Source organism: Chiloscyllium punctatum, chromosome 35 (assembly GCF_047496795.1).
Source record: "Chiloscyllium punctatum isolate Juve2018m chromosome 35, sChiPun1.3, whole genome shotgun sequence".
NCBI lineage: Eukaryota > Metazoa > Chordata > Chondrichthyes > Orectolobiformes > Hemiscylliidae > Chiloscyllium > Chiloscyllium punctatum.
In genome coordinates this window covers 42,949,812-42,973,114 of record NC_092773.1, presented here as the reverse complement: position 1 = coordinate 42,973,114, position 23,303 = coordinate 42,949,812, and the positions used below count along the sequence as shown (strand labels likewise).

At 42.6% G+C, this 23,303-nt stretch overlaps 1 non-coding gene across 1 annotated transcript; it reads left to right on the top strand.

The window, feature by feature from the left end:
* The first annotated feature begins 22,982 nt into the window (after positions 1–22,982).
* On the top strand, positions 22,983–23,064 carry trnas-uga (transfer RNA serine (anticodon UGA)). The gene has a single exon. It is a non-coding gene; the product is annotated as a tRNA-Ser (tRNA).
* The last annotated feature ends 239 nt before the right edge of the window (positions 23,065–23,303 follow it).

The following is a 23,303-nucleotide window of genomic DNA, read 5'->3' as shown; positions in this document are numbered from 1 at the left end:
TTCAACACAAAGTCAAACAAGAATAGAGTTCACTCTGCTGCTCGGCACTTTTCGATGAATATTTTTATTTTTTTTTAGAAGTTGACGTTACAAACACAATCATTACAATGGTGCCTATTCTCACTGTACCCTGAGTTGTGAGAAACATTGCAATGTGTCCTTGTAACCACCAGTGGGATAAAGATTGGATCAACCAGGAATCCCCTCAGACTGCTCCCATCGCAAAGGGTTGCTTCATCGCTCAAACATTGAACTGAAATGAGAAAATCCCGGATGGATTAATAAATGAGTGAATTTGATTGACTGGTGAATTTGGGTAAAGGGATATTTCAGCATATTCTTCAGCTGCTGTCTGAACTTAGTCTGAGTGACGGCATAAATTGCGGTGTTTGTGCAGCAACTGAGGAGCTGCAGCATGAAGCCCAATTCGCGCACAAAGTAATGTATATAGACAGACTGGAACCCAATAAACCACATCCGGTACCATATAAAGTAAATCATTAACGTGGACCATAATATGATGAAATTGGCCGAGATCACAAACAGTAAAATTATGGATTTTTTTCGATTTCTCATTTCTGCGTCACACTGAACGTCCCCAATGGTGTGAGCCTGGAGTCGCCTGCGGGCTCTGCTGGTCATTAAAATATGTCTCACGGTGAAAGCATTGAGCAGCAGAATCAGGAAAAATGGGAGTGTTGGGTTAAGAATGTGGTGGAGGAACTCAATTGTGACCCAAACATGAGAGTTATAAACATCTGTTGGAACATTACAAAACCAGGGGTGGTTTGTCAGCGAATACCAAGCGGAGAGCATAAAATACCAGAAAATGTTCTTTAAGCAGCTCAGCACAGTCATCGTTCCCAGAACCACGGCCGCAGTTTTCTCATTGCAATATTTACTTTTCAAATTCTGGCAGCAAATGGCGACAAATCGATCGAAGGTGAAAGTGACGGTGAACCAGACAGAACAGTCAGTGGCGGCATAAAGCAGGACAGCGTGGATATTACACACGCGAATGGACTGCAGGAAATAAAACTGCTCCAGATAAACAATGGGAATGTGTCTCAATGTTAAATCAAGAATGATGACCAGTAGATCTGCCACTGCCTTGGCCGCCAGGTAAAGTCTGACACATGGAGACAATCCACAATCTTTATAAAGCAGGACAAAGATCGTCACGAAGTTAACTGTGAGGAAGGAAAACAAGCAAATTATTTATCAGCCTCGAGGGGAAGTTACCACTTTAATCGAAGACCCAGTGCGATACTCAAATGTGTCACGTTATTGAAGTATTAGAAGCAGAAAGAACAAATGACAATTCGTGAATTACTCACAAAATGTGACATGCAACAAAATAAATGATCACTTCCCAAATAGGCAGGCACATATTCATACCAACAGATGATTTCGAGAACATTCCCACAGACTCGTTCATTCGAGTACGGATGGAGTCGCTTCTTTCCACTTCCGAATACGAAGAGGGAAAACATTGCTGACCTGAAGAATTGTTCCCCAGTTCTTGAAAGCAACAAATAATTGGCCTTTTCCGTCTTTTTTTTCTGAATTTCAGTGGATCATCTGTCATCAAGAAAGGTAAATGCAGGGAAAACATGTTCACCAATTTAACTACCCTCAAAGAAAGGTACTTCAAAACAAAATCTCCGTCTGTCTGGAACAGGATTTCTTCCCTCAGGAGGTTATCTTATTCAAACTAATATCCGCCATTCACAAATAATGTCGGTTTCAGAATGCTATGCGCGTGATAGTTTTAGAATGTTCTGGAAAATATTAAGTATAGAAGGCGGTAGACTCATAAAACCCGCATCAAAAAAGTCCTTCTGTCCAGTAAGTTTGTGGAGATTCACTCTGGCTCACGGTGGAAATTTCTCCACAAACTCGACTCACTTGTCACTTTTCATTATAAAATCCACAAGATTAACACAATCTCTTGATCATTTGATGTCAGGTCCTCTTTTATGGTTACACAGATACCATCTCTTACTCAGAGATCTCCCCCAATTCCTTTTCATTGTTAGATAACACTCATGAATATGAAATATCCGGAATATCTAATTCCTACTATAGATCATCCTGTCGTCATGTCTCTGTAATGCTGTTCCATCATATCCATTTCTGACAATGCACAAAGTGAATACCTGAAACTTTATTGAGAAAACAGTACACAGTCACATAGAGTGCCTTTTATTATGTTTTTTTAAACCGTTATTCCTGCTCCATTTTTACTTTTGTTCCTAAATGTGACTGGGCAGGAAACAATCTTGACATCATCGTATTCACAGAATCGGACCTGATTTGTAATGTTTCATGAAGAACGGTCACCATCCCTGTGTTAATCTTGTCCCACCCTGTCCCCGAAATGATAAGTGATTTTACCTGGGCTAGGTTAGTCCAGAACGAGAGGACATTGGTTAAAGGAAGGGAAAAGATTTAAAAGGGACTTTAAGGATTACATGTCCATGCAGAGATTGATGCATGTATTGAATGAGCTGCTAGAGGAAGTTGTGGTTGGAGTACAATTACAACATAAATGAAAGGTGTTGAGAGGGATATGGGACAAGTGCTGGAAAATGGAGCTATATTAAGTTCGGATATCTGGTAAGCATGGCCAAGTTGGATAAAAGAGGCTATTTCCGTGCTGGGCATCTCTGTGACTCTGAAACAGAACCACAAATGTTGGTGGCACCGTTGTACTCAGTCAGGACAGGATTGACCTTGGAATTCCCAATACTGCTTCCAGAAAACAAGACATCACCTGGTAAAATTCAAAGATTGTCAAGGAATTTGCCTAATGAGGACATCTACTGGCCTTCACACCATACCACCATGATAAGTCATTTCTACTCAATGTTGAAAACACTTGAAGGAAGCACTGAAGTTGACACATACACAGAGCACACAAGTAATTCTCATATAAAATATAGTTCATCAGTGCGATTTGGCTTTAAAATCGATGAAAAATTAGCGAAGAGTATTTTTGAAGACATTTCTCTACGTGTGCAATAGCGTGAATCCAGTAGCAAATGTTTGGCGCACTTCTTTTGGTGCATGCGCCAAACTCTCCGCACAATTCTGTGCACGTAGCAATATATGCAACCATCGAGGCTAACAGTGACATATCCGCACTTTTCTCTAAATGCGCCAATGTCAACAGCGAAGTCCTCTGCACTATTCTCTGCAAATGTGCCAACTTCAAAGGCAAAGCCTCCGCACAGTTCTGTGAAAGTTCCGATGTCAATGGTCTAATATCTGCACTGATCTCTGCAAATGCACCGATGTGAATGGCAAAATATCTACACTATTCTGCACATGCGCTGATGCCAGCGCCTATGTCTCCGACCTCTTCTGCTCAGGCAATGATGTGAGCTGCCATCAGAAAATAAGAGAGGTACAGAATTTCAGTTCAGAACTGAAACAGAGGAAAAGAGAGTGGAGAGTAATATGGGAATGGAAGAGATTCTGCTTGAAACAGGTTTCGACTGAGACGAAACTGTAAAGGGATGTCACAGGAGTACTGTGATTTAATTGGCTAATATGGAGTCCGCTCAATTTGAACCTGTGCTGAATTGCATCTTGTTAATTTATTGTTTAAAACGTTAATTTATTGCATTCAGACTGAGAAAACAAGTAGAGAAACAAAAGAATCGCAAGTTAAAATAAGAATAGGTTCAAAACAGATCTTAAAAGGATGGATGATCAGGTGATATATTGTTTCTGCACAATGTGAGAGCTGCTGACGGCTATTCTGTTTAGCAATGACTATATGTGTAACAAATATTGGTTGCTGGCAGTACTCAAGCTTAGAGTCGATGAGTTGGAGTCTGAACTTCAAACAGTGCGACACGTGAGGAAGGGGGAGAGTTACCTGGACAATGGTCAGAGTCAGGAAGGTGTGGCTGTGAGTGTGGCAGGTAGAGAGGTCCAGGAGGTGGTCAAGTACATTGCACCCTGTGTCGAAGGGAAAGGCTATTGCAGGAATGACGAGTCCAATGATTACAGCACCATTGTGCATGGAAGTGAGGGAAGAGAAATGGAATGTTGTTATAATTGGAGACATTATAGTTAGAGGCCGAGACACTGTTCTCTGTGCCTACGATAGAGAGACCCGAAAGGGCTGTTCCGTGCCTGGTGCCTTGATTTGGGATATCTCATCTGGGCTGCAGAGGAACTTGGAGTGGGAGTGAAACGATCCAGTGGCCGTAGTACACACAGGTACCAACGACAGAGCTAAAACGCTGGCAGTACTTCTGCTAATAGAGCATGAACAGCTCGGAGCTAAGTTAAAAATCAGAATCAAAAAGGTTCTTTGGATAACTACCTGTGCCACGAGCTACTTGACACAGGGTCAAGGCGATTAAGCGGGTAAATTCTTGGTGGGATAAATGGGTTTGAATTCATGGAACCTTGGCATCAACACTGCGGAAGAAGGGATATGTTCAAGTGGAACGGTCTATATCTGAACCATGCTGGGAGCAGAGTCCTAATTATTTGAATACCTCGGGCCGTAGACAGGGCTATAAAGGAAACGTTGGCGGGGGAAGCGTTAACTTACGGTGGAAAATTAGAAAATCCAAATTAAATGAGGGGGGAAGACTGCAGACCTCAGAAGAGTTTAGTAACGTTTACAGCACAGACACAAATAGAAAAGAATGTTTGGAACGAGTTCACAATCAAGCTTCAATCTCACTGGATAAACGGCTGCCACTGAGAAGTCGGACGGTGAACACAGCACTGAAGGTGTTATATCTGATTGCACGAAGTATAAGGAATAAAGTAAATGAGCTTGTGTAAAAAAAATAAAATTGGCAGGTCTGACTTGACAGGCATCATAGATGCGTGGCTGCAATGGGATCACGATCGGGAGCTGAGTATCCAAGGATATACATCCGTTCTAAATGGTCGGCAGGTGGGCAGAGAGGTACGTATGCCTGATGATACGAAATGAAATTAAGCCGATAATAAGAAGCAAAGTATAGTCAGGTGGTGTAGAACGTGCGTGTGTAAAATTGAAGAATTGCAAAGGTGGAGTTCTAGAAAGGACTTCAAACTGTAGTCTGGAGTTGAGGCGCATGATAGACTAAGAAAGAGAGAATATGTGTAGGAAAGACAAAGTTGTAGTGATCGTTTAGGCATTTCAATATGCACATAAACTGGGAAAATGAGGTGGAGAATGGATTGCAAGAAAATGAATTCGTAAAATGACTATGAGATGGTTTTTTGAAGCAGCTTTTGGTGGCGCCCAGTCGGGAACAAACAATACTGGATTTAGTGCTTTGCAATGAGGTAGAATTGATGAGGAACCACACAGTGAAGGAAGCCTTGGGAGGCAGTGATCATACCATAACTGAGTTAACCTGCGGTTTGTGAGGGACAAGATGTAATCAGATGTTACCGTATGACAACTGAATAAAAGCTACTTCAGAGACATGAGGGAGGAGATGTATATCCTTGACTGAGTGAGGGGACGAGCAGGAAAAATTTTGGTTAAACAGTGGTGGGAGTGTCTTGGAGAAATTCAGGAGACACAGCAGAAATTCATCCCGAGAAAATAAATAACTATCCTCCAGGGAGAATGCAGCAAACATGGCTGAGTAAGGAAATAAAGATGAGCATTTAAGAAAAGGAGAAAGACTGCAATGTGGCGAAGGGCAGTGGGAAACCAGCGAATTGGGAAACTTACAAAGACCAACAGATGCCTGCAAAAAATAAAAGAAATAAGGAGAAAGAAGATTAAATATGTGGCTAAGCTAGCCCGTAATATAAAGGAAGCCTGCTAATGAGACGGAAGATTGTATAAAGGGGAAAAAGGGTCTGCAGTCCTCACTTTCTTCTTAAAGGGGAAAACAGGCAAAAGTGGAGATCAGACCGCTGTAACATGCCTCTGGATTGATAATAGTTTGGAACAAGAAAGTGGCTGAGGAACTGAGTAATCAGTGCATATCAGTCTTCACGATGGAAGTTATGAGAAATATCCCAAAATTCAAGAGAGTGAGGGGGCACAGATGAGTATGGTGGCAATACAAAGGAGAAAGTGCTACAAAAATTGTATGGCCTTAAGGTGAATACATCATCTGTAATGGATGGACTGCACGCCAGCGTTCGAAGGGTTACAGCTGAAAACATAGTGGAGGCGTTAATGCAATCTTTCCGGTATCGTTAGAGTCAGGGAGGGTTCCAAAGGACTGTAAAGTAGCTAAGGTGGCACTCCTTTTTTAAAAGGGAGTAAGGCAAAGGAGGGAAAATTACAGACTGATTACCTTAACCTCAGTCATGTGGAAGATCCTGGAATCCATTGTTAACGCTGCCATTTCTGAATTCTGCAACATATATGGTTAAGTAGGGGAAAGACAGCATGGTTTCACCAACACGAGGTCATGCCGCCCTAATCTACTTAAATACTTTGAGGAAGCAATTAGCATGTTAAACGAAGGAGAACTAATAGATGTTATTACCTGGACCTCAAGAATGCATTTGAAAAGCTTCCACACTGGAAACTTCTGACTTAGACAAAGGCCCATGGTGACAGATGCAAAGTACGAGCATGTACAGAAGTTGGCTGCCTTGCAGAAAGCAGAAAATGGGGATGAACGGGTCCTTCTCAGTGTGGCAACAAGTGCTTTTCCACAGAATTGGATGTTGACACGGCAACTTTTTATTTTGTACATTAATGAACTCAAGGCATTCTCGCTCGGTTTGCAGACTACACAAATTTATTTAGTTTGCAGCACTGCAACACTGGGGAGGCGGGCACGCTGCAGAAAGATACCGTCTAAATATCTGATATCATATCCTTTATAATGCAATCCAACAGTTTCCGTCCAATTAATGGGAATTTTCCTGTTTTGTGGTTGTCTACTCCCCCTCTTTCTCACTTTCAACCATCGGTTTGCATTTGTAATCTTTCAGATGTCCTGCCTTTGCAAACTGTGTTGGAACGTAACATATTGATCCACAAAGTAATCAATATGTGGATTGCTACTTACTCTGAAATTCAATTAAAAAGAACTTTAGGTCTGTCAGACTGACCACCGCTCAATCCAGCTCAGTTCCAAATACTACCTCGTTACTCTTATGAATGATTTCAATCTTTAATTACACATGGCTCATTGTCACTTGGTCTTTCCGGGAAAATTTATTGATCTTAATCCTTGAAGACAGTCACAAAATAGCTGTTTCCTTCCTTGTAATTTATCTATTCTCTACAATTCATTATCTTTGCTGCACATTTATTGTTCCACATTTGACCTCGTTTTCATTTTCCTTTAAGATATCGAAAGAAAGTTTGCTTTGCAGCCTTTGTGCTTCTTGTTAGTTTGCGTGCCTGTTCTCATTTTGATGTTCATATCAGTTTCGTGGTTCTAAATTGCTGGGTACTATGTTTCCCTGATTAACCGCTTTAACAAAATATTTGGCATTTTTCTGAGCTGGAGCCAGTGATCAAATGCGATCATCACCCTCTTCTGTTCACCAAAATAGAGTCACTTTTGTTGTGGTCTTTTCAACTTGTCGGAGTAGATCGATATTTTGCACCATACAGTGTTTCTATAACTGATCAACATTGTCTACCTTCCTTTAAATTTTTTTTTCACACATCTTTCCAGCTCACTGAAGATGACTTGTCCCAAATACCGTAATGGCTTGCCTGACTCAGATGTATAGCCAAAAATTCATAACAAACCCTTTTGTTTTCAGACATCATATAAGCATTAATACATCACTATCACGTCTAGAAAAAAACTCCTTCACAACAAGATTTTCAGTTAGCTCTTCTGATCACACAACAACAATTCAAAACAGCCTGATATTTAGCTCGGTGTTCAACTTGCTGCGAAAATATCTCATACATGCTCATGAAATGCACTTTTCACAATGGTTACTTGTTTAACACTGTTCAGATGCAACTTGAGTTTGTCCATTTTGTTCTGCAGTTCATACAAACTTGGATATTTGATTTTCTGTTTTATAACACTCCCAACGATTGCATTGCAGTTTTCATTTGATGTATAATTCCCACCGAAGTTGATTTTCCTTGCCATTTCCAACCTCCACTTTACCAGATATATTCTGAGCAATTGGGGCCCTGGATATATTAATGGCAGATTCAGACGAGATCTTTCACGAGACGTATTTCAACATTGAGATCATTCATTCCTCTCGCCATTTTGATATTTTGACTTGGTTCCTCGTCATGCTAGTGGAGTAGAAAAAGGCAGTGAGATTTCAACAATGTTGTGTATTCCTCCTGACAGCAGAGACTGATCTAACCCGGATGGGACCCTTATAGCAGGTTGGCAAAGTATGTCTGCCACTGTTCAGGACTCAGTGAGATCACATCTGACGCAGTGTGTACGAATATGGTCTCCTTACTGTGGAAAGTACACTGTCAATTTGGAAGCAGCTCAGTGATGGGTCCGCGAAGGATGACTGCAATAAAGATGTCAGCTTATAAGCAACGCGTTGTCAGGTTGATGCAATATCCATTGTCCTTTACAGGAATGGAAGATGATCTTTCATTGACATAGCAGAGAGAACGGAGGGTCAGCAACAGAAGCCATTAACACTGCATATGGAGTAATCCACTCGGATTCTCCAGCCTGTTACACAGACCTTTCACCCTGTTGCCCCTGAAAAGGATGAGACAATTCAGTCCCTGGAGCTTGATATACAGAAACAAGAGGAGGCCAATCAGCCAATGAAGCCGTGATTTCAGGACCCAGAGTTGGCTATGTCCATTGGTATTCAGTTGCACAGCAACAAGGTCAGCCCATTCAGGCTCCTCATGTCTGCAGCACAGGAACTGGAAGAGGGCAGAAAGTGACTGGAGATTGGTATATTGGAATAAAAGAAGGTTTGACAACCCATCGAGCCTGTTGCACAGAAATTGAAGAAGGATAAAAATACATTGAGATATACTTGTAGGAAAGCAGGCGTTAACTCAGTTCACTTGTCTGTTGTAGTGGAACGGGCGAAGTCAAGGCACTTTTTCAATCCCATTTCCGCGAGGCAGGGGTAGACCAAAGAAAAGGAGGAGGTGTTTTCGCCCCTCAAACTGTTTTACAATAACAGGACGATTCCATGATCCCTCAAACGCCTTACACAGTAATAAGAGGGGGACAAGCAGACCTTTAGCCTCTTACGAACAGCAGCAGAACAACAGCTGGATGATCAAGCCATTTAGTCTCTAATAGAGGAACACTATGAGGGCAGTCAGCCCATCGAGTGAGTAATCTAAGTGCAGAATATTTCCATTCAGTGGCTCATACCCATTACATGGGAATCGGAGCAGATATTTTAAAGCCTTGTGCTTGTTACACATGATTGAAAGTGAATGTAGTGATGATAGAAGGAGAAGGACTTGGAATGATCATCTGCACTGGTAAATAAAAATAGTAAGCAAACTATTAGGATGCATTTTCAAGGAACTAATAACACGAGATTTGCACGGTCAAATCAAAATTAATCAGACTATGCATGGTTTTATGAAGAATAAATCATATTAAAATTATTTGTTCAATCTCGTGAAAGAAGAAAGAAACAAGTTTGACAATGGGGATCCTGGGGATTTAATATATCTGGATATCCAGAAGAAATTTCAGAAGGAGAAAAGACTAATCTGTCAAATAAGAGCACCTGGTATGCAAAGTAACTTAATAGCTTGGATGGAGATTTGGTCCAAAACAAAATGAAAAAAGAATAGATCGGCCGTTTCCTAGTTGCCAAAATTTGGGAGTCATACAGCTCGCTACTCAGGCACCAACAATTAGCAAACTACACTGTTACCTCGTTACACGTTTGTAAAATAATTGAGGCAAATTTTCAGGTGACACTAACACAGTTGGACATGTAAGTTTCAATGAAGGTGACCGAAGTTTACAAATGAATAGGGGTTACTTGGGCGAATTGAACCATAATTTGACAGAAGAATTTGATCATGAATAATTATCAGTTGTGTCTACATTGATGAGAGAAATAGACAGACAACATATGATTGAAATGGTGAGAAACGTAAGCGTGCTGAGGTACAGAGGAATCTGTGTGACCTTATTTGACGTGTGTGATCTCTGTGCATATCACAGATAACTTGCACTCAAGTACAGCAGGTAATGACGAATGGAGGTGGAATTGCAGCAGTGATTCCAAAAGAATAGAGTATAAAAGTAAAAAAAAATGTTGCTGCTACTATGCAAGTCATTAGTGAGATTGCAACCGTAGGACTGTGCCCAGATTTGGCGCCCTGACTGGAGAAGCTTTGCAGTTCCATTGGAGGCAGTTCAGACGAGGTTGCCTCGGCTGATTCCAGAGATGAGGAATGTTTCTTGTGAACAGTGATTCAGCTGATCAGGCCTGTAGTCTCTGGAGATTGGCAGAATGAGAGGAGACTTCATTGAGGTCTGTACAATGCTAAAGGTAATTGAAAATGGAGACGTCAAGTGGATATTTCCTCATTTGGAGCAACCTCGAACAAGAGGCCGTAGTTTTAGTATAACGTGGAGCAGATTTAGAACAGCGGAGATGCCAAATTACTTCATTCAAATGGTTGTGAATCTATGCAGTTCACTGCCGCAGAGTGCAGTGGATGCTGGAACATTGAGAAAACGAAGGATTATGGAGAGCAGGCTGGAAAGTGGATCTAAGGTCGAGATGACATCAATCATAATCGTATTAACTGCCAGAGCAGGCTCTAGGGACTGCATTTCAAAATACCCCTTGGTCGTATTAAGCCTTCAAATAACCTGGTGAGGAACGGGGAAGGATTGGTGACCAAACAGAAAGCAGATACTCATAATAAAACAACCTTGATCAGTTTGACAGCATGAAACCAGTGCTATCATGCAGTGATCAGTGCTGAATCTTCAACTATTTACAATAGAGACCAATGATTTGGAGGAGTGGAACAAAGGTACTCTAATTCAGTTTGGTGATGACAAAAAGATAAACTGCATATTTAATTAACAGGAGGAGGGGAGAGATTGCAAATGGTTATAAACAGATTTCGTGATGGAATAATTGTTTGGCAGATGGGATATAACGTGATACATAAAATGTTATGTTTTGTTTTCAGGACGAATGGAATGTCGTAATTTTTTGAAATGGAGAGAGTGGCAGGACATAATGACACAGTGTGTACTGGAGGGTTTGCTCTGACTCGTTGAGACATCAGAACTGTTCTTCCATCTCCATCATTGGCTTAGTTAGGTACTTAGGCTCACAGCGCCAGGGAACCAGGCTCAATTCCAACACCAAGCAACTGGCAACGCGGAGTTTGCACATTATCCCTGTGCCTGTGATGGCTTCCTCCATGTGTTCCAATGTCCTGCCACAAGGCAAATATGCGCAGGTTAGGTTGGCCATACTAAACCCGAGCTCATCCCAGGTTTTTATCTGTCCCCTTGGACTGACCAAATGGATCATCTTGCTTCCCACCTATCCACTCCAGTCTTCCCATCGACCAATTACTTCCCACCAGCATCCACCTGACATCATTCATCTTTCTTTCCCTGGGTGCCACTCCGCTGTCTATTTATTTTGCAGCCCCTTCCCGTTCACCATTATTGATGATAGTTTCTCACCTGAAACATCGTATCCACTGCTAATTTACCTACTGCGTTTTTGTCTTCCAGTTCCACACTTGATCGACTCATGCCAAATCGCCCATCGCGATGAACGGGTGTGAAGGCTGGATGCGTTAGCCATGAGAAAATGTTATACTACCAGGATAAAATCGGGGATTCTGGGTGGAAAGCTGTTTCGAGGATTAGTGTGGACTCGATGGGCGAACGGTCTGCGTTCACACTGTCAGGATTCTGTGATAATCTCTCTTATGGCCTGCTAACTAATGTTCCAAGTCGATCCATTACTCGCAGAACACAAGGGATTTTTTGTTGTGGTTGGTTGGGTGAGGAGGAGGGGCGAGTGTGTTGAGCTTTTTACCAAAGGGGAATCATTTATTCAAGATTGTCCAATAATTTCTGCAGTGCATGTTCACGAGTCAGATTTACTGAAACTTTGACAGTTTCCGATTGACTAGATATGGCAGATTTCTCTCTCCCACACAATCCACACACCCCTCCACAGATTCTCCCGCTGTTTTCAGAGTTTCCCCTTTCTGAAGCCTCGTCTCCTGGTTGTTCATGTTTCAGATCCAGATGCTGTAACGAAGTCCCCGTATTCCGTTCAGACTTGGTCATCGAATCCCCTTGTCTCCCTGAATGTCCGAGGCAAATCACAGCGCAACCTCCAGCAAATCATCAACTGCGCCTCCACTACTTTTTCAATAACAAGTCAGTCAGAAGCCCCTGAGATGCATGTTAGATGTCTGGTCTTTTGAGCAATTCTCAAGGGACCACCTCGTGTTGGTGACCACGCATCCAGCTGAGAGGAACAAGCACATGTGTTCAGTTGTTAGGCATAGACCAAAGTTCAAAGGCGTGAGTGAAAGCGACAGAAAACCCATATAAATGGAACATGACATGGGAAGAAAGGTGGAAGTGAACAAGAACGTCGACCACAGATTTCTTTTCGAAATTGTTTTTGGTCTTCATAAGGATGGAACCTGAAAATCGAGGGAAACCAACAGCAAAGGCTATGATAAGATTCAGTAGGGCTGATGTTTGTCTTAAAAGTGGATAATTAAGCAAAGTAGAACAAGCTGAAGAAATGTTGAAGATTTAGAAGGTCTGTGATTAGTTGGAGTAGTGAAAGTTTGAAGGTCTCATACACACGATTGAGAACATGCTATAAAGATAATGCAGCGTCAGCTAACGCAGTTCGTTATATGATATTCTCAATCCATCTCCCAAAACCAATCTCGACACCGTAAATCCAGATGAGAAACACTGTACAGCCCAGTTTCATGTACCGATCAGTACAACAACAATCTCTACAGAATGGAACACTACGCAGGATTCATAAACTCGGAGTAGATAGCTGTTCAGCGCGTGGAGCTGTGCAAGGAACATTATTGAAGTGATCTGTAAACCTGGAACAGTTATTATTCGAACATAAATCGTTGTGCAGAAAACCCCAGTGCATTGCTCGGTGACACTGTGTTAGGTCCATGATGGAAGTGACTGGATGTGCAGTTAACATCCATTTACAGTTCCATAAATCCATTGTGCCATGGCAGGTGTTGCTGGGGTGTGAAAATCACCGTCAGAGAGAGCGATGATAGTGGAAAGAGTTTAAATATCAACAAATGGGAAGGGCTGGAGAAATTAATAGGGGAAGTGGAGACTGAGATAAAGTGTCATGGTAGGATGTGTTCGCAGGTTTCAGGATGCTGAAATGAAGACATTTGGATTGCATCTTGCAACATGGGCCAGTGTTTCAAGGAATGGCAGGTGAATGGGATATTAATGTGTATTCGGATGATGGAGATTTTTCTGCAGATTTGTAACTGGGGTCAAATGGTAGGTAAGTGGCAATTACACCACGACAGCAGGTGCACGGTGGTCGTGGTGGATGGGTTAGTACAGAGGAGGACCATTGTCTTCCCAGACAAGTCCACGCCAGCAGAAACCAGTGTGGTCTGCGCTTGCTACCCAGATCAATGTAGCAACTGTGATCTGTCGAAATCTCCAACAATACAGGATAAGCGTGACTAACCTTCCCGACTCAGCCAGGATAAATGCCACCGTGTAGCGTCTGCTCTCTCACATTCACTGTAAATCTGTCTTATCACCTGACTCGAACAAGCCACATGTTCAACCAGACTCTCGTTCCTGAGCAACCGCGTTTGACCATGACATCATTCTGTTTCCTGAGCCTCTGAACCCATAAATACTCTGTCCTCCGATCGACAGATTGCGAACACATCCCCTCTCTGTGCCTCTCGCTTGGTTACCATCCCTGATCAGTTTCTATAGCAACGACTTTTGAAGCAATATCCACCTTGTCCCCAGCATCGGCCAGTGAACCCTTCCCCAGAGTGTTGCCCTCACAACCACCTTTGATTCCATTCCTGTTATTTTCTCCTACCAATTTCCTTTGAACCCTTCCCCAATCTTTTCACTAAGGAACACCCTGTGAACACTCTATTGTGTTAACAGTCGTTTGTGAAAACTTTCACACTCTGTTCTCTGTGCCTGGGAATCCCTCATCACAAAGGATTGTGCTGCTATCCCCACTCTTTTCTTATCACATCTGTTTGTGAACCCACCCCAAGTGTGCTGTGATTCAATCCCCACTCTGTTATCCCCACATCAGATTGTGACCACATCGCCACTCCCTTCCCACCCCACTTTGCAGAAATCACACCTCATCTTCAGCCACGGGTACCACCAGCCCCATGGCATCAATGTGGATTTCACCAGTTTCCCCATGTCCCCTCCCCCAACTAATCCCCATTCCAAACTTTCATCTCAGCACGGCGCTCATGGCTTGTCTTACCTGTCCATCCTGCATCCCATTTATCCGCCCACTCTTTCTTCTCACCTTTCACCATTCCCCCACTTCCATCCACCTTTTACACTCTCAGGTGCCTTTTCCAAGCCCCACGCAACTGCCATTTAATCTCTCCAACGCCGAGGCTGAAACCCTCAACCCGAATGAAGTGCATTTGCTGAAATGTCGATTTTCCTGCTCCTCCGAAAATGTCAGAACTTCTAACCTTTTCGAGCAACACACTCTCAACTCGAGGATCTGCACTTCTCCCTTTTTCCTCCGTAAATGAAGCTGTGTTTTGAGTGTCAGCTTCATTCTATTTGTGTATTGCACGCTCTGTCCGCCCACAAATCTCAGGCAAGATATCTGACCTTGTTCTTGACTGCAGATGCTGCTTTTCATACACTTTTTAAATTCTGACATTTTCAACGTGTTACTTTATTCTCGATTCTGTACATTTATTCTCAGGGTGATGACCGATCAACTGTGCATTAGCAGAAATTAGGTGCACTTTCCCACGTACCAAAGAATCACCACATTACTTTGGATTCCGACAAGACTTCACTGTGCAGGAAAGAGAAAAAGAACACCTTTAGTAACTTAAGATCAGTTGAGTTGAAGAATGCCCATCTTTAACTGCTGCGGTCAGATCGACTGGACCGTTCTTCTCGGCTGTGAGTTTATATAAAATAATCATACACAGATGCATTAGTTTCAAGCAACAGATCAAATATTGGTGTGAAATTTTCCACCCTTTTTATTCACTTGTGTCCGAATTGTGGACAGTTCTTAATCATTCCAATCAAAGTGTGCAGACTCTTCCTGATGATCCTCGCTGCATTGCTGCCCATTCCCTGTGAGAATAAATTCTCTCCTGACTGGTTAAAGGTAGTTCCCTACGAGAGAAAGTGTCACTGTATCGATGATGTCAAAATGCAGCCCGATTCTCCGGGACACATAAATCGTTTCATGTCCGGCTGTTCCTCAAAGAGTAACATGTATTTAGGACCCACTCCAGTGCAGGGTCACAGTGATTTCACACGTTGTTTATTTCACATGTAACACATCATATCAGCACTTTTACTGAAAGCTAAACATCGTGGTATATACGAAATTCCAGGTGAATTTATTAAAAGGAATGTCTGCCACAACATCTGTCTACGTGTCCCTGGTCTGATTGATCGTGAAGAGATTATCAAATGTAACTTCCGAAAACACAATTTATTGGCGAGCAATCGAAATATCTCCAAAGAATCAAATCAACTTGTTAAAATCATCTCAACTTGCTAGACTTTAACTGTAACCTGGGTGGATACTACATTCGAAGGTTCTCCTGAAGTACATCAGAAACGAGTTACTCATTTTTATTGTCACTCTGAACAACTATTTCAAAATGTTATTTGTAAAACTGGAAGCTCCTTGGTAGATTTTAACTTGCTTGGTTACTGGGATTGATCAGCGCCTGATACTTGTTCTAAACACAGCCAATATGACCCAAGATTCCTCTGCTCCCCCACACATTCAGGAATCCTTTAACCCTGTATTCTGCATTGTAATTCGCACTTCTAAAGTGAATGTCTTCACACTTGTTCGGGTTTAACTCAATCAGCCACATATCAGCCCAGTTCTGCAACCTTGCAATGTTCCATTGCAATCCACAACAGCCGAATACACTATCGACAATTAAACCAACCTTAATGTCATCGGAAAAATTACTACCTCACCTCTCTTCTACCTCATCTAACTCATTTATAAAAATAGCAAAGAGCAGAGCTCCCCTAACCAATTCCGAAGGACGTTCACTGGACACCGATCTCCACGATGCCCGATCCAATAATCTTCAGTGTCCACTAGATGTCACTGTTATTGAGGAATTTTTTAAGTAACGTATTACGTCTGCTAACGTTGACGTTAACAGACTTAAATGAACTGAGTATCCTGCATTACTTTGCCGCTTTCTAAAGTTCAGGAAATACTCCTGTCTCTAATTTATTATCCTGTATTAAAGCAAAAAGGCTTTCATGGTGAAGGAAGAAACGGAAATCAATTTTTACATCGTATTGATTTAATGAAGGATTGTAGGATTTCATATCTGTCCCTCCTGACTGTGTCCGTTCATGGCTCGTTATATATTCTCCACTCACTAATACTTTTACTCATCATTGGATAAAATTAATATATGTTGTCAGTGTTACTAAAACATTTATCATCTGCGCGGCTGCCAAGATGTCTCAGCAGGTCGGATGATTGTTTGAATCGCTTCCAACACGAGGATTGAATGAATGGCTTCTCCCCGATGTGAACCCACAGGTGCCTCAGCAGCTTGGACACCTGAGAGTATCCTTTCCCACACACACAGCATTATTCATAGAGAGTGGTGCAAATATAGAATAAGTTGCCAGAGGGAGAGGTAGAGGTTGGTGGAAGGACAAAGTTTATAATGCATCTGGATTGGTAAATAAGTAGGAAGGATTGAGAGAGTTATGTGTCAAATGCTGACAGATGAGATGAGAGTTATGAATGATATATTGTCAGCGTGGATAAGTTGGACTGAAGCATCTGATTCTGTGCTTCCAATTTCTATGACTCTCTCTCTCTCTCACTCTCTCTCTCTGTCATGTCTCGCTGCGATCTGCCCTCAGTTCAGACAAACAGCTGGGATTGGGGCTGGGTCAGTGGAAAGTGGATAGCTCCCACTTCGAACCATTTTTACCCAATCATACCCCTGGGAGTGGATAAACTGAAATCTACTCCAGTACTGGCAGACTTCGAGTTTGTTCCATGCAATGAAGGTGTGTGTGACGAAGACATGGAGGGTATGAGAGACGAAGAGTGGGAGAATGTGGGTGAAAAACATGGTGAGGCTGTGTGAGACAAAAACAGGAATGATGTATGTGACCAGACAGGCAGCGTATGTGTGGCAAAGACAGGCAGGATGCTTGTGTCCTCAAACATGAGAGAGGTTTTTGATAATGTATTTATGTTCGGACTTGCCATTGAATGATTTGATGGACAGTTTGCTTATCCAGCGGCCATTTCATGTTTTTTTGTGGATATATTAGCATGAAGTATTTTATATACAATCCCTTAGCACTGTCACTCCGACAGCGCTCTCTCACACAACACCGAACGGGCGACGATGGTACTTACTCAGCACTGACCCTGTGACAGTAACCTCTCGCTCAGTACTGACACTCCAACAGTACTCAACCTGCTCCCTCAACATTAACCCTCTGACAGTGCCCACTCCCTCAGCATTGATCCTGTTACAATAACTGGTCCTTCAGCAAGAACCATCTGAGAGTATCTGCATCCTCAGCACTGATGCTCAGACAGCGTCAGCTCCAACAACACTGATACTCTAAAAGCGCTGCTCTTTCAGCACAAACCTTTTGCATTGGAAAGGGAAAGCACCGTTCTGTCAGTTCTGGCACTCCGAAAATAGATGCTGTCTTGGCTCTCTCATTGGAGCCTGGTCCTGGTGCACTATTTTACTCTCTTGCACAGTGTTCTGAAGATTTGAAGCAACCAAAGATATCATCGGTGAATTCCTGCGCCAAATGATAATAATCTCCTGGAAGTTAAGGAAACAGAGGGAGATGAGCTGAAAAACTATTTGTCCCTATCAACTTTGATGAATTCCTGTCTCATCATCAACACAGGTCTAAAACTTGCGGCCAGACTGGCTCTTACTAACAGTCACAGGCAACATTGGATTTGGTAAAAGGTAATGGACAGGCCAGGGGTTAGATTTGGATGGAGGTGATTGCAAACACAATTCGGTTATGTTTACTTCAGCAATAGAAAGGGATAGTTACACACTGCAGGGAAAGTCTTATGGCTGACGGAAAGGCAATTATGATGCGATTTGGCAAGATTTATTATGCACAGGATGTGGAAGGAAACGGATGGGATGACCACAATTGAAATGTGGAACTTACTCAAGGAACTGCTGTTGCACGTACTTGATGAGTATGTACCTGTCAGGCATGAAGGAAGTTGTCGAGCAAAGCAGCCGTGGTTTACTAAAGAAGTTAAAGTTCATGTCAAGAGAAAGAAGGAGGCTTATGTTCGGGTTTGATGTGAAGGCTCAGTTAGAGCGATTGAGAGTTACAAGTTAGTTAGGAAAGACCTGAACAGACAGTCCAGCAGAGCCAGGGGAGGACATGCGAAGTCGCTTGCAGATTGAATCCTCGAAAACCCTAACGCTTTCTACGTGTATATGGGGAATAAAACAATGACGAGAGTAAGATTAGGACCAATCAAAGATAGTAGTGAGGAATTGTGTGTGGAGTCAGAGGAGATAGGAAGGCACCAAATGAATAACTTTCGTTAGTATTCATATTGAATTAGATCAACGTTGTCAAGGAGAATCTAAGATACAGGCTACTAGACTAGATGGGACTGAGGTTTACAAGGAGGACTTGTTAACAATTCTGGAAGATGTAAATATAAGTCAGTCCCCTGGGTCGGATGGGATCTATCCAAGGATTTCCTGGGAAGCCAGGGAGGAGATTGCAGAGCCTTTGCCTTTGATCTTTATTTCGTTATTGTCGACAAGAATATCACTCGAAGATTGGAGGATAGCAGAATTTGTTCCCTTCTTCAGGAAGGGTAATACAGATGACCCAAGTAATCATAGACCAATGAGCCTTACGTCTGTTGGATGAACAAATTATGGAAATGATTATGAGAGATAGGATTGACAATCATTCAGCAAGCAACAATTTGATTTCAGATGGTCAACATGGTTTCGTGAGTTTTTTGAGATGGTGACCAAACATGTGGATCAGGGTAGGGCACTTGACGTGGAGTACATGGACGTCTGTAAAACCTTTGGTAAGATTCCACATGTTAGGTTGTTGGAAAAAATGCGGAGACATGGTATTGACGATGATTTCGCAGTTTGGATTAGAAAATGGCTCTCTGTTAGAAGGCAGCAAGTGGTGGCTATTGGAAAATATTCAGACTGGATCCGGTTACGAGTGGTGTGGCACAAAGATCGATTTTGGGACCACTGTTGTTTGCCGTTTTCATAAATGACTAAAACGCAGGCATAGGTGGATGGGTTAGTAAGCTTGTAGATAACACTAAAGTTGGTGGAGTAGTGGACAGTGTCGAAAAATGTTGCAGTTTGCTGGGGAGGTCGGATAAACTGCAGAATTGGTCTTAGAGGACGCAAATAGAGTTCATTGCATCGACATTTGAGGTGATTCACTTTGGCAACATCAGTAGGAAGGCAGAAAACTGAGTTAATTGAAAGATTCTTGGTAATGTGGATGTGCAGCGGGTTGTTGGAGTCCATGTCCATAGATTCTTAAAAGTTTCCAGCCAGGTTGATAGTGCTGTTAAGAAGGCATACGTTGTGTTAGGTTTCATTGGGAGAGGATTGGGTTCCTGAGTCATAATGCAAAGCTGCAACTATACAAAACACTTGTGTGGCTCCACTTGGAATATTTTGTGCTGCCTGGTCGCCCCATTCCAGGAAGGATGTGGAAGCATTGGAAAAGTTGCAGTCGAGATTAAACAGGATATTTCCTGTTCCAGAGGGAAAGTCGTATGAGGAACATCTGAGAGACTTGTGTCTGTTCTCATTGGAAAGAAGACGGTTAAGAGCGGATTTGATACAGAGTTGCAAGATGATAAGAGGATTCGATAGGGTAAACAGTGGAAGTCTTTTTTCTTAGGATGATGATGTCAGCTTGTATGGGTGGCCATAAATACAAATTGAGGGGTTATAGATTTAAGCCAGATGTCACAGGCAGGTTCTTTGCTCAGAGAGTGGTAAGGGTGTGGAATGCCCTGCCTGTCGATGTCGATAGCTCAGCCACATTAGGGAGATGTAAACAATTCTTGCATAACCACATGGATGATGATGGGATAGTATGGGGGTATGAGCTGAGAAATACTCACAGGTCGACGCAATATCGAAAGCCAAAGGGTCTGTGCTGCTTTGTATTGTTCTATGTTCTGAAGCCAAATCTCCACTTCGGTAACCTCCAACCCCATGGCATCAAAGGGGTTGCACCAGTTTCCACATTTCCCCTCCCCCACCTTACCCCACTTCACAACTTCCAGCTCAGTACCGTCCTTATGAGCTGTCCCATTTGTCCCATTTCCTTCCCACCCATGTACATCACCCTCCCCTCCAAACTATCAACATTACACCCTCCCCCGTGCACCTATTGCTATCTCAGCTACCTTCAGCCCAGCCCCATCATCTCACATTTATCTTTCCACACTCGAGGCTTCCAACCAAATTCCTGATGAAAGGCTTTTGCATGAATCGTGGTTTTCCTGCTCCTCAGATGCTGCCTGACATGCTGTGCTTTTCCAGCACCACATTCTTGACTCTGATCTCTAGCATCTGCACTACTCACTTTCCCCTATTAATCATGGGTGTCCTTAACTTCCACTCTCCCTTTCCTGACTCCATTTTCAATAAAGTTTAGAGACCTGTAAACAATACAACAGCTATGTCCCAAGAACAGCAGGAGACATATCTTGGTTTTCGATTAATTTGCAGGCTCCTTCATTTCAGTCATTCCCTGGGATATCATCTCTTTCATTGTGAGCATTACGCAAGGACATTATTTTTAGCAGAAAAAAATCAGTCTGTCACTAACCATTGTTTGTTTCATGCACAAGGGCACCCAGACTCCTCCGAAACGCACTTTTTTGGAGTTTCTCTTGATTTTAATTGCAGTCAGTCTTCTGAATCTTCCTACCAAATGCATGACCTCAAACGCCCGACATGAAATTGCACCTTCAAGGATTTTGCCCACCCACTGAACCTGTGTCTATCCATTTCCTGATTCCGCTGTCCTCATCACAACATGCTCCCCCACCTATTGTGTATCGTCAGTAAAACTGGACACATTTCACTCAGCCAATTCGTACAAGTCATGAATTCAGATATAAATCATTGAAGTCCTATGACTGACCTTTCCAGCACTTGAGTAATTACATTTTTGCAATTTAAAATATACCCAATAATCCAGATTTTGTGTCTTCCATTAAGTAAACAACGGACAAGCCTGGCCTTTTTATATACTTAACACCGTGAACTCCTACCTTGTGTAATGGCTTTTGATGTGGTCCCTTATGAAATGACGAACAAAAATTGATCAACACGGCATGTAATATTATCAAAGAACTCTGACAAAGTTGTCAAGTGTGTTTTAACTTTCAACTAATGATGTTGACTCAGTTTGTCTCCAACCAACTTTTCTCAATGTCCTGCAATTTCTTTCTTCACAATGGTCTTTCGCAGTTCTCAAGTGACAGACAAGACATTGGAACAGATGGAAGCTATTCAGACCATCAGGTCGTCTCCGCCTTTTAATGAGATCATGTCTGATTGGTTAAATCTCAACTGCAAAGTTCCGCCTTATCCCCGTTTCCCTGTATTCCCCAAGTGACTAATTGGCTCGCCATCTCAGCCTTGGTCATCCCCAGCCTTGACAGCTCTCTATTGGGAAGAATTCTGCAGATTTGCTATCCTCTGAAAGAGAGAAAATCCTTCTCATCTGTGTGTCAAATGATTAACAGTTCACCTGAGATTAGGGTCTATATATTCGACACAAATGTCGTTTTTCAGTAAATATTTTCAGTCCCAGTCCTCTGGAAACTGACGCTAATCGGTAGCAACATTTCCTCCAGAACACCAACCGGCCCATCCGCAATGCGCCCTCCCCCATCATTATTTACAGACCACGGTTACAGAATCACGAGAAAACTCGGGAACACACAAGTTACGAAAAACGCTCGAAGAGAGCCAGACTGCTGTTGTAGAAAAGTTGGTTGCTGTGACATGAATGTGTTTGCAGAGGGCGCAGAACTGTTGCCATGTCATTACAGTGAATGTCCCAGGATTTATTTTGGAAAAATAAAACTGATTGAGGATAACAATCGCTTCGGGAAGGGCAGGCTGAATTATGAGTTCGTGAAAAGCCTATTTCATGGATCGTGCAACGAGTCAGCCCACCCGTCTTTGTTGCTTAGTTGGTCAACACGTTCATCCATTAACCGAACAGTTGGTGGTTTGGGACCACCCAGGACCGGATCTCTCATGGCTCATACTCCATTTGTTTTCTTTCCTGCACAGCCCCGGGTTTTTTCGTGTGGTCAGGAAAATGTTCCCCAAACAGGAATCCAATCCGGAACCAGAAAGGAATTTCTGTATTGTTTTAATGGCTAATGTAAAGGAACTTGGATTTTCAGAATCTGAAACAACAATAGAAAACGCTGGGTACAGACTGGGGTTTGCCAGTACTACTGGGAGAAAGCGGAGTTCGAATAACTTCTGAAGAAGTTCGAAAACGTTGAATCGCCCTTTCCCAGCCCAGATCCTGCTCGACCTGCTGAGTATTTTCCTGCAATTTCCGCCTTCTTTTAAGCTGAATATCGATTCCACCTCTCGGGGTAGAACACCCAGACCCACTTTGTCCCGATATTTCATCGATGTGAAAGCTGTGGTTTTTGAATTCAAATAAACCAAACAATGATTCATAACTGCTGAGCTCACCAGACACAAAGACTTGGAAATGATAAATTCAACAGTAAGTGCACGCTCTCATGTAGTTGTGGCCGAGTGGTTAAGGCGATGGACTTGAAATCCATTGGGGTATTCCCACGCAGGTTCGAATCCTGTCAACTACGGTGGAGGGCGGAGTTTGCTTTCGACTTTGTTTTTTGGGATTCAGATCACGGCGGAGAGAATCACTTCATTCAGGTCACGAATGGTGCAAATCTCCAGTGCACTCAAAGAACTGAACAGATGTACACTTGCATTGCCAAATTTGTTTAGACTCGTTACGACACACGGTAAACCCTCCTGCTTCATATAAAACACAGAAACGATTTATGCCGTACCGTAATCTGCAAAAATTTGATTGGCC